Below are 12,693 nucleotides of genomic sequence, written 5' to 3'. Positions count from 1 at the left end.
TATATTTCCTCTCTATATATCCCCTCTCTATATCGCCCTTCACTATGTCGCCCCTCACTATATCATCCCTCACTATATAGCCCCTCTCTATATATCCCCTCTATATCATCCCTCACTATATATCCCCTCTTTATATCACCCCTCACTATATCATCCCTCACTATATCGCCCTTCACTATGTCGCCCTTCACTATGTCGCCCCTCACTATATCATCCCTCACTATATATTCCCTCTCTATATCGCCCCTCACTATATATTTATATCCCCTCTCTATATCACCTCTCACTATATCACGCCTCACTATTCCCTCTCTATATCGCCCCTCTCTATATCGCCCCTCACTATATCGCCCCTCACTATATCGCCCCTCACTATATCGCCCCTCACTATATCATCCCTCTCTATAAATCCCCTCTCTATATCATCCCTCGCTATAGATCCCCTCTCTATATATCCCCTCTATATCGCCCCTCTCTATATATCCCCTCTCTCTATATATCCCCTCTATATCACCCTTCATTATATCATTCCTCGATATATCGCCCCTCTCTACATCATCCCTCGCTATAGATCCCCTCTCTATATAACCCCTCTATATCACCCCTCTCTATATATCCCCTCTATATCACCCTTTATTATATCATTCCTCGATATATCGCCCCTCTCTATATCATCCCTCGCTATAGATCCCCTCTATATCACCCTTCATTATATCATCCCTCGATATCTTGCCCCCTCTCTATATCATCCCTCTCTATATCATCCCTCTCTATAGATCCCCTCTCTATAGATTCCCTCTCTATGTCATCGCCCCTCACTAGTAAATATTTGCATTCCTGACACTCCTGTGCGGGCTGTCAGGCTGCGGCAGATATATCCACAGGTTTAATCTCACGTGGGCACAGAGCCTTATACATCTGTGAAGCCCTGCAATACCGCGTGCTGTTATAGATGGCGCACTTCAGTATGTGCATCGTACGGCCAGTATAGCTGTACGGCAGGAGTACCGGTTCGCACTGCCGGACCGGCCGGCTTCTCTCTGTATGTATATCTGTGGTGCTGACCCGCTCCTGTCAGTAGCGCCGCGGCCGGTCCGGGCAGTGCGAGCCGATACTCGCACGTGACTCCAGCCGTAAAACGCAGAATTCCAACGCTACATGAACGTCTTTTCCGGTCAGTGGAACACAGATGCGTTCCAGTGCCATATGAAGGTTACTTCCGGTGACGCAGTTCCGCCTCTGGCTATATGGAACGCATTCTGAGTTCTACCGCAATATGGTGTACGACTTCCGGTGACCTGCTCCTAGTATATACACCAGCATGAGTCCAGCGCCTCCATGTGGATAAGATGGGGCTGTGCCTCCAATAACACGCATGCGCCCTGGGTCGCTGTTAATGTCTGTGGCTGCTCTCTGCTGCTACCGTTGTGTGATGGGGCCAGCGTTATACAGGGGAAACCTCAGAGGAAACAGGTAAAAGTGAAGCCGTCCCAGGGGGGAGTCACAGGTGACAGCAGGGAAACAGTCACAGGGGGTGGAAGCAGTCACAGGTGACAGCAGGGAAACAGTCACAGGGGATGGGAGCTGCCACAGGTGACAGCAGGGAAACAGTCACAGGGGATGGGAGCCGCCACAGGTGACAGCAGGGAAGCAGTCACAGGTGACAGCAGGGAAACAGTCACAGGGGATGGGAGCCGCCACAGGTGACAGCAGGGAAACAGTCACAGGGGATGGGAGCCGCCACAGGTGACAGCAGGGAAACAGTCACAGGGGATGGGAGCCGCCACAGGTGACAGCAGGGAAACAGTCACAGTGGATGGGAGCCGCCACAGGTGACAGCAGGGAAACAGTCATAGGGGATGGGAGCCGCCACAGGTGACAGCAGGGAAACAGTCACAGTGGATGGAAGCAGTCACAGGTGACAGCAGGGAAACAGTCCCAGGGGGTGGAAGAAGTCACAGGAGCAGCCGTGTATCATCTATGCTACAGCCGGGTGGGGGTCTTACAAGATCCACCCGCTGTTCAACAGTTTGTCACAATCAGACTGCTCTCTAGCGCCCCTCCTGTCATCAGGTCCATTTCGGTACTGCCGGACAATAAGTAAATAAGGCTGCTGAGCTACTAATGCCAAGTATTGAAGGTCTGCCAGCATGGGTAATGTATTTGTCACCGATTCCCGCTAATGGAATGAATATATATATATATTTATTATACCCTGGTACTCCTTACTGGAATCACCCCAATAATTCTACACAACAATAATTATATTGCCACCACCGGACATTCTGCAGGTGGTCCGGACACCCGATACAGATAGCATAGGGCCCTTCGGGTTTGGATTCGTGTGTAGAACAGGAGGAAATTAACTATTAAATTTGATATATTTAATCTAAAAATAGGCAGTGTTTATAAAATATACAAGATGTTACAAAGGGGAACAATACAAATACAGTGTAGACAGCTACATAAAAATAAAAGGGATAAACATGAAACTTACTAAACCCGTGCCATAGATGTGACTTCGGAATTTCTGGATGGAGGGGCTCCAGTAAAAGATGGGTAGGGCTGCAGCTTCCGCAGGGCCCACACTATGGCGAGGCGCTCCTCCACAGTGGCGTAGGCCACTTCCCGGATAAGAGCTTGCGGCTGAGAAACCCCACCGGATGCTCTTCCCCATCCCCTTTTTCCTGGCTGAGTATTGCATCCAGGCCAAATGCACTTGGTTCTGTCTGAACTATGAACCGTCTGGTGAAGTCTGGGGCTTGTAAAATTGGAGAACTGGCGAGGGCAGCTTTGAGGACATCACCTGCTTCTTTGACTTGGGGTTAAGGCCCTGTTACACGCGTTGATTTATCGTACAATCGCATGTGCGATCGCCCCCACCCCCAACGTTTGTGCATCACGGGTAATTTGATGCCCATGTCGCACAAAGTCGTTAATCCCCGTCACACATACCTCCCGAATGACCTCGCTGTGGGCGGTGAACATCCTCTACCTGAAGGGGGAGGGACGTTCAGCGTTACAGCGACGTCACACAGCGGCCGCCCAATAGAAGCGGAGGGGCAGAGATGAGTGGGATGTAAACATCCCGCCCATCTCCTTCCTTCTTCATTGCCGGCGGGACGCAAGTAAGCTGTGTTCGTCGTTCCCGAGGTGTCACACAGAGCGATGTGTGCTGCCTCAGGAACGGCGAACAACATGCATCCAGGAATGTGACCGATATTATGAAAATGAACGACGTGTCAACGAGCAACGATAAGGTGAGTATTTTTGCTCGTTAACAGTCGCTCGTAGCTGTCACACGCTACGATATATCAAACGATGCCGGATGTGCGTCACGGAATCCGTGACCCCCAACGACATATCGCCCGATATCGCGCACACACACACACTCGGATCGCGCACACACACACTCGGATCGCGCACACACACACTCGGATCGCGCACACACACACTCGGATCGCGCACACACACACTCGGATCGCGCACACACACACTCGGATCACACACACACACACTCGGATCGCGCACACACACACACTCGGATCGCGCACGCACACACACTCGGATCGCGCACGCACACACACTCGGATCGCGCACGCACACACACTCGGATCGCGCACGCACACACACTCGGATCGCGCACACACACACACTCGGATCGCGCACACACACACACTCGGATCGCGCACACACACACACTCGGATCGCGCACACACACACACTCGGATCGCGCACACACACACACTCGGATCGCGCACACACACTCGGATCGCGCACACACACACACTCGGATCGCGCACACACACACACTCGGATCGCGCACACACACACACTCGGATCGCGCACACACACACACTCGGATCGCGCACACACACACACTCGGATCGCGCACACACACACACTCGGATCGCGCACACACACACACTCGGATCGCGCACACACACACACTCGGATCGCGCACACACACACACTCGGATCGCACACACACACACTCGGATCGCGCACACACACACACTCGGATCGCACACACACACACTCGGATCGCACACACACACACTCGGATCGCACACACACACACTCGGATCGCACACACACACACACACTCGGATTGCACACACACTCGGATTGCACACACACACACACACGCACACACTCGGATCACACACACACACTCAGATCACACACACACACTCAGATCACACACACGCACACAATCGGATTACACACGCACACAATCGGATTACACACGCACACAATCGGATTACACACGCACACAATCGGATTACACACACGCACACAATCGGATTACACACACGCACACAATCGGATTACACACACGCACACAATCGGATCACACACGCACACAATCGGATTACACACACGCACACAATCGGATTACACACACGCACACAATCGGATTACACACACGCACACAATCGGATCACACACGCACACAATCGGATCACACGCTCAGAATCAGATCAAAACAAATCCCAAACTTTTCTTTAAATTTATAAACAGTAAAATGATTAAAATTGATGGTGTCCGCCCTTTAAAGAACAATGAGGGTAAAATCATAGAGAGCGATGTGGGAAAAGCAAATGTTTTAAATACTTTTTTCTCAACTGTGTTCACACAGGAAAAGGATATGCCTGGGTTAATGAAGAGTGATAATGTAAACACCCCATTAAGTAAGACCTGCCTAACCCAGGAAGAAGTGCAGAACCGACTTAATAATTCCTTATATTTAAAGACTCTATAGAAACTGGGTCTGTTCCATTGGATTGTCAGCAAATGTGGTACCAATATTCTAAAAGGGGTTTAAAGGGAACCTGGAAAGTATATGCCGGTAAGCTGAACCTCTGTTGTGGGTAAAATGTTTGAAGGGTTTTTAAGGAATACTATTATGGAATATTTTAATAAATGTTTAACTCCATATCAGCATGGATTTATGAAGGATCGCTCCTGTCACACTAACCTGATCAGCCTCTACGAGGATGTAAGCTCTCAAATGGACCGAGGAGATTCATTGGATGTCATTAATCTCCACTTCTGTAAAACATTTGACAGTGTCCCACATAAAAGATTGATAAGTAAAATGAGAAAGCTTGGGCTCAGGGAAGATGTGTGTAGATGGGTAGGTAAGCTGGCTTAGTGATAGAAAACAAAGAGTGGTTATAATGGTGCATACTCAGATTGGGCCAGGGTTACTAGTGGGGTACCACAGGGGTCTGTATTGGGCCCTCTACTATTTAATATAGTATATGATCTGGTGGATGGCTTACAGAGTAAAATATCAGTATTTGCAGATGATTCAAAAAGAATGTAAGGTAGTTAAAACAAAGGAGGACAGTTTGCAACTACAGATGGATTTGAGTAAATTGGAGAATTGGGCTGAAAAATGGCAGCTGAGGTGTAACACAGATAAGTGTAAAGGCCGCTTTACACGCGGCGATTTATCGTGCGATCGCATGTGCGATCGCACCCGCCCCCATCGTTTGTGCAACACGGGCAATTTGTTGCCCGTGTCACACAAAGTCGGTAACCCCCGTCACACGTACTTGCCTTCCAAACGACCTCGCTGTGGGCGGCGAACATCCTCTTCCTGAAGTGGGAGAGACGTTCGGCGTCCCAGCGACGTCACTAGCGGCCGCCCAATAGGGGCGGAGATGAGCGGGACGTAACATCCCGCCCACCTCCTTCCTTCCGCATTGCCGGCGGAACGCAGGTAAGCTGCAGTTCATCGTTCCCAAGGTGTCACACGGAGCGATGTGTGCTGCCTCGGGAACAATGAACAACCGGCGCGCAGAAGGACGTTCAATTTTCTTGAAAATGAGCGACGTGTCAACGAGCAATGATAAGGTGAGTATTTTTGCTCGATCACAGTCGCTCGTAGCTGTCACACGCTACGATATGTCAAACGATGCCGGATGTGCGTCACTAACGACGTGACCCCGACGACATATCGTTATTAGTGATGAGCGAGCATGCTTGTAACTACTCGGTACTCGCACGAGTATCGCTGTACTCGGGCTGCTCGGCGGGGACCGAGTAATCTCGCGATACTCGTGCTGTACTCGTGGTCTTCATTTCTGCATGTTGGCGCTCTTTTGAGAGCCAGCCCTCATGCAGGGATTGGCTGGCAGACCACTGCAATGCCACAGCCCTGTTAGTTGTGGAATTGCAGTGATTGGCCGGCCTGCACAGCGTGACCGAGCCTTTATACCGGCCGGCGCGCTGTGCTCTGCTCACAGCTATCCAGACAGTGAGTGCAGGGAGAGTGTCGCTGATTCAGGGAAAGCTTTGCGGCCCTTTATAGCTTTTTCAGTTGCAGGGCTGCAAACAGTGTGACCAAAAGTCCTTCTCAGGACTATTCTAGTTGTATACAGGCAGGCAGGGTATAGCCAGGTTGGAGTACAGTAGCAGAGTCCTTCTCAGGACTATTGTTGCTGTATACAGGCAGGGTATAGCCAGGTTGGAATACAGGCTAGTGACCAAAAGAGTCCTTGTCAGGACTATTGTACCAGTATACAGGCAGGCAGGCAGGCAGGGTATATAGCCATTCCTAGTGGTGACCGTATACCAGCCTTCATCATATCTGGGGCTGGTGTACACAGTCTAAAACAGTCCTGATAGTGTCAGACTTCTCAGCAATTGTCGCTCCTAAAACCTGTTAGGTTCTTAGTGCGTCCGTGCTTGCATTTAAAAACCGCACGTGTGTGCCTGTCGGTGGCAGCGTACAGGTGCACTTGTGTGCGTTTTTACCAAACTATTATATAACGCACAAGTGTAGTGTATAATACACGTCAGTCAGCAGTGGCTGATAGTGTCAGAGTTCTTAATTTTTGCTCCTAAAACCTGTGTTAGGTTCTTAGTGCGTCCGTGCTTGCATTTAAAAACCGCACGTGTGTGCCTGTCGGTGGCAGCGTACAGGTGCACTTGTGTGCGTTTTTACCAAACTATTATATAACGCACAAGTAGTGAATACACGTCAGCACAGCATTGCAAAATGCGCAAGGGCATTGGCAAGGAACAAGGAAGTGGACGTGATGGTGGTGCAGGCAGAGGCCGAGGTCGTGGGCAAGCTCTAATTTCGCCACAACAAAGGGCCACATCTAGTCGCTCGCACGTCCTGTCCCAAATTCTTGGGGACCGCAGCAGTACACCGCTCTTGAACCAAGACCAGTGTCAACAGGTTGTTAGTTGGATAGCAGATAATGCTTCCAGTCAGATTGGCACCACCACAAACACTCTGTCTTCCACACGGTCAAGTGTCAGTAGCCGTGATACTGCACCGCACATTTCTGAACCTGATCCTCCTTCCTACCACCAGGCTGAGTATACGTCCTCCTCGGACATTAATGATCCCACACTTGGACACTCGGAAGAGCTGTTCACGTTTCCATTCACACATTCTGGCCTCTCGCCAGCTCATATTGAAGTGGGTCATGAGGAGATCGTCTGTACAGATGGCCAAATATTTGAGCAGCCACGTTCTCACGAAGTTGGCAACGTGTCTCAACAAGTGGTGGACGATGATGAGACACAATTGTCAGGAAGTCAGGAGGAGGAGCAGGGTGCGGAAGAGGAAGACGACGTGGTGGATGATCCAGTAACTGACCCAACCTGGCAGGAGGATATGCAGAGCGAGGACAGCAGTGCACAGGGGGAGGGAGGCGTAGCATCACAACAGGCAGTAAGAAGCAGGGTGGTGGCCCCAGGCAGAAGTCAGGCAACCGTTCCCCGGAACAACACGACGACACAAGGTGCCTGTACAAATGTTAGGTCTTCCCGAGTCTGGCAGTTTTTTAAGTTGGATCCAGATGATTCAAAAAAGGCCATTTGCAACACCTGCCGTGCCAGCATCAGCAGGGGTACCAAAACTAGCAGCCTGACCACCACCAGCATGATCAGGCACATGTCAGCCAAGCACCCGACTTTGTGGGAAGTACAACAGAGTCGAGGAGCAGTGCTTGCTGATGTCACTGCTACGTCTTCGCTGGTTGTGCATGCGAGCCAATCCCCTGTCCATGCTGCCTGCGAACAAGCCTCCTCCACTCCTGCACCTGCAGTTGCCTACGCAGAAAGAACACCATCATCAAGCACGTCCTTGTCCCAGCGCAGCGTTCAGTTATCAATTCAGCAAACCTTTGAACGCAGGCGCAAATACACTGCCAACACCCCACATGCCACAGTTCTAAATGCTAACATTTCGCGACTGCTTGCGCTGGAAATGTTGCCTTTTAGGCTGGTGGAGACAGAAGCATTCCGTGACCTGATGGCGGCAGCTGTCCCACGTTACTCGGTCCCCAGCCGCCACTATTTCTCCCGGTGTGCCGTCCCCGCGTTGCATAACCACGTGTCACAAAACATCACACGTGCCCTGAACAACGCTGTTTCACCCAAGGTCCACCTAACCACAGACACGTGGACAAGTGCTTGTGGGCAAGGCCGCTACATCTCGTTGACGGCACACTGGGTTAATATTGTGGAAGCTGGGACCCAGTCTGAGCGAGGGACGGAACACGTCCTTCCCACACCAAGGTTTGCAGGCCCTACCTCAGTCAGTGTTTCACCCACACTCTACAGCTCCGGAATGTCATGCTCTTCAGCCTCCTCCTCCTCCTGCGCATCCTCATCCACTGTACCCTCCACACCAGTCACAAGCTGGAAGCACTGCAGCACTGCCTCGGCGAAGCGGCAACAGGCTGTGCTGAAGCTAATCTGCATAGGTGACAAACCCCACAATGCAGAAGAGCTGTGGACAGCTCTGAAACAGCAGGCAGATCACTGGCTCACACCTCTGAACCTAAAGCCAGGAAAGGTCGTGTGTGACAATGGCCGGAACCTGGTGGCGGCTTTGAGGCGAGGCCAGCTGACACATGTTCCATGCGTGGCCCATGTGCTCAACCTCGTGGTTCAGCGGTTTCTAAAGTCATACCCAGAGCTGTCTGATCTGCTGGTAAAAGTTCGCCGCCTGTCTGCACATTTTCGAAAGTCACCTACTGCTTCAGCCGGCCTTGCCGGCTTTCAGCGCAGTTTGCATCTTCCGGCTCACAGACTGGTGTGTGATGTCCCCACGCGTTGGAATTCAACTCTGCACATGTTGGTCAGGATATGTGAGCAGAAGAGGGCAGTTGTTGAGTACCTGCATCACCTAAGCCGTCGGGAAAAGGGTCAAACTCCACACATAACACCTGAGGAGTGGAGATGGATGTCAGACCTATGTACCATCCTCCAAAACTTTGAGGACTCCACCAAGATGGTGAGTGGTGATGACGCCATTATTAGCGTCACCATACCGCTACTCTGCCTTCTAAAACGGTCTCTGCTGAAAAACAAACATGATGCATTGCAGGCGGAGCGCGATGAGTTGCAGCAAGAAACAGTAGTGGGTGTGGGTGATGATAACACACAGCCCAGCCTCGTCTCATCACAACGTGCAGTGGAGGACTATGACGAGGAGGAGGATGAAGACATGGAGCAACTCTCCGGCCAAATTGAGGATATGACATGCACACCAGTCATATCCTCGGTTCAGCGTGGCTGGCCAGAGGACAGGGTAGATGAGGAGGAGGAGGAGGAGGACAGCATGTTCAGTCATCTTGTTGGTCAGGCTACTGAAGTCCTGGCTGTTAAGAGTCTGGCGCACATGGCTGACTTTATGGTAAGCTGCCTGTCTCGTGACCCTCGCGTTAAGAACATCTTGGCCGACAATCATTACTGGTTGGTAACACTGTTAGACCCACGCTACAAGGAGAACTTTTTGTCTCTTATTCCCGTGGAGGAGAGGTCAACCAAAATGCAGCAGTTCCGGAAGGCCATAGTCACGGAAGTAGGCAAAGCATTCCCCTCACAAAACGCTAGCGGCATAGGTCATGAATCAGTGGACAACCGAGGCGTACAGCCGAGAGAGGCACAAGTCCAATCCGCCAGAGGTAGGGGAACAGTCTTTAAGATGTGGGACAGTTTTCTCAGCCCCTCACGTACCACAGCCCCTGAGGTGCGGGGTAGTGCCACAAGAAATCCTAAGTTTGCCCAGATGCTGAAGGAGTACCTTGCAGATCGAACAACTGTACTCCGACATTCCTCTGTGCCTTACAATTATTGGGTATCCAAGCTGGACACGTGGCATGAATTGGCTCTCTACGCCTTGGAAGTCCTGGCCTGCCCTGCTGCTAGCGTTTTGTCAGAGCGTGTTTTTAGTGCCGCAGGTGGAATCATTACAGATAAACGCACCCGCCTGTCAACTGAAAATGCTGACAGGCTGACTCTGATCAAGATGAACAAGGGTTGGATTGGGCCAGACTTCACCACACCACCAGCAAATGAGAGCGGAATTTAAAGTTTGCCATGTACCTCCACTCACCCATGGGTACACACTTCTGGACTTTGGATAATCGCTGGACTGCTCCTCCTTCTCCTCATGCGCCACCATGATGATGACCGTTACAAATTGCAATACTTAGGCCTTTGTTTCAGGTATACCCCCAGTGGTAAATTTTTTCGCCCATTCTTTGCAGAATGGACATTACAACGACAGGAAACAATGTTTTGAGGCCCTCATGCACGTCTCTACCCAGGGACAACGTGGAGCCTCCCAATTTTTGGCTGCCCTGCCTAAGGGCTACACTATAATACACCCACTTCCTGACAATGGACACTTAATGTTTTGAGGCCCTCATGCACGTCTCTACCCAGGGACAACGTGGAGCCTCCCAATTTTTGGCTGCCCTGCCTAAGGGCTATACTACAATAGACCCACTTCCTTCCAATGGGCACTTCAGGTTTACAGGCCCTCATGCACGTCTCTACCCAGGGACAACGTGGAGCCTCCCAATTTTTGGCTGCCCTGCCTAAGGGCTATACTATAATACACCCACTTCCTGACAATGGACACTTAATGTTTTGAGGCCCTCATGCACGTCTCTACCCAGGGACAACGTGGAGCCTCCCAATTTTTGGCTGCCCTGCCTAAGGGCTATACTATAATACACCCACTTCCTGACAATGGACACTTAATGTTTTGAGGCCCTCATGCACGTCTCTACCCAGGGACAACGTGGAGCCTCCCAATTTTTGGCTGCCCTGCCTAAGGGCTATACTACAATAGACCCACTTCCTTCCAATGGGCACTTCAGGTTTACAGGCCATCATGCACGTCTCTATCCAGGGACAACGTGGAGCCTCCCAATTTTTGGCTGCCCTGCCTAAGGGCTATACTACAATAGACCCACTTCCTTACAATGGGCACTTCAGGTTTACAGGCCATCATGCACGTCTCTATCCAGGGACAACGTGGAGCCTCCCAATTTTTGGCTGCCCTGCCTAAGGGCTATACTACAATAGACCCACTTCCTTACAATGGGCACTTCAGGTTTACAGGCCATCATGCACGTCTGTATGCAGGGGCATTGGTGAACCTCACAATTTTGGACTGCCCTGGCAAAGGAAAATACTACAAAGACTCACTTCCTCAAAATGGGCACATTCGACTCAAGAGGCCTTCATGTACGTCTCTTCTCAGGGACATCGGAGTGCCACACAATGTTTTCACGTAAAATCTTTCATGTATTAATCTCAAAAAGTAACATACACCAGCTCTATCTCACTATTGGGTATGTGCCCTTAACATTTCCGCCATGAAAAATCATTTTGGGGTCATTTTGGAAGGTTTTCTGGTGAGTCCGTAAAAATGGCGTAAAACGCGGACAAAATTGTTCACAGCTGTGACTTTTCAGTGATAAATGCTTCAAGGGGTCTTCGCCATGCTGTTGCCATGTCATTTGAGCACTCTTCTGAGACTTTTGTGACATTTTTAGGGTTTCTCCATGCTGCCGGGGGGTCATTTCACAAAAATACTCGGGTCTCCCATAGGATAACATTGGGCTCGTTGCTTGGGCCGAGTACACGAGTATCTTGGGAGGCTCGGCCCGAGCTTCGAGCACCCGAGCTTTTTAGTACTCGCTCATCACTAATCGTTATATATATCGTAGCGTGTAACGGGCCCTTTAGGTTCTGCACATGGGAAGGAGAAACAGATGTTACGATTACTTACTAAATGGGAAACTGCTGGGGAAATCAGACATGGAAAAAGACTTAGGCATGTTAGTCAAAAAGAAACTAAATTGGAGTGCCCAGTGTCAGGCAGCAGCCACCAAAGCAGATAGGGTGATCGGATGCATTAGAAAAGGTCTGGGGGCACGAGATGAAAACCTCATTCTCCCTCTGTACAAATCACTCGTCACACCACACTTGGAGTATTGTGTGCTATTTTGGGCGCCAGTGCTCAAAAAAAGACATTACTGAACTTGAAAGTGTTCAGAGGCGGGTAAATAAAAATAAGTGGAGTGGGTGCACTACAATACCCAGAAAGATTATCAAAATCAGGTATATTTACTCTATAAAAGAGAAGACTAAGGCTGGCTTTGCACATTACGACATCGCATGCCGATGCTGCGATGTCGAGTGCGATAGTCCCCGCCCCCGTCGTACGTGCGATATCTTGTGATTGCTGGCGTAGCGAACATTGTCGTTACGCCAGCTTCACACGCACTCACCTGTCCTGCGACGTCGATCTGGCCGGTGAACCGCCTCGTTCCTAAGGGGGCGGGCCGTGCGGCGTCATAGCGACGTCACACGGCAGGCGGCCAATAGGAGCGGAGGGGCGGAGATGAGCAGGATGTAAAC

The 12,693-nt window shown here is 50.6% G+C and overlaps 1 protein-coding gene across 2 annotated transcripts in view; it reads left to right on the top strand.

Moving 5' to 3' along the window:
* Positions 1-1,321: 1,321 nt before the first annotated feature.
* Positions 1,322-12,693, top strand: part of LOC142303682 (uncharacterized) — a 53,533-nt gene continuing 42,161 nt past the window's right edge. The window contains exons 1-2 of one of the 2 annotated variants that reach the window (XM_075345273.1): positions 1,322-1,473; positions 4,643-4,852. The gene's annotated coding sequence lies outside the window, so the exon portion shown is untranslated. The remainder of the gene's footprint in view (positions 1,474-4,642; positions 4,853-12,693) is intronic. The other variant, XM_075345283.1, reaches the window with a different exon arrangement.

The sequence above is a fragment of the Anomaloglossus baeobatrachus genome, chromosome 1 (assembly GCF_048569485.1).
Source record: "Anomaloglossus baeobatrachus isolate aAnoBae1 chromosome 1, aAnoBae1.hap1, whole genome shotgun sequence".
Lineage (NCBI taxonomy): Eukaryota > Metazoa > Chordata > Amphibia > Anura > Aromobatidae > Anomaloglossus > Anomaloglossus baeobatrachus.
This window is presented reverse-complemented; position numbering and strand designations above follow the sequence as displayed.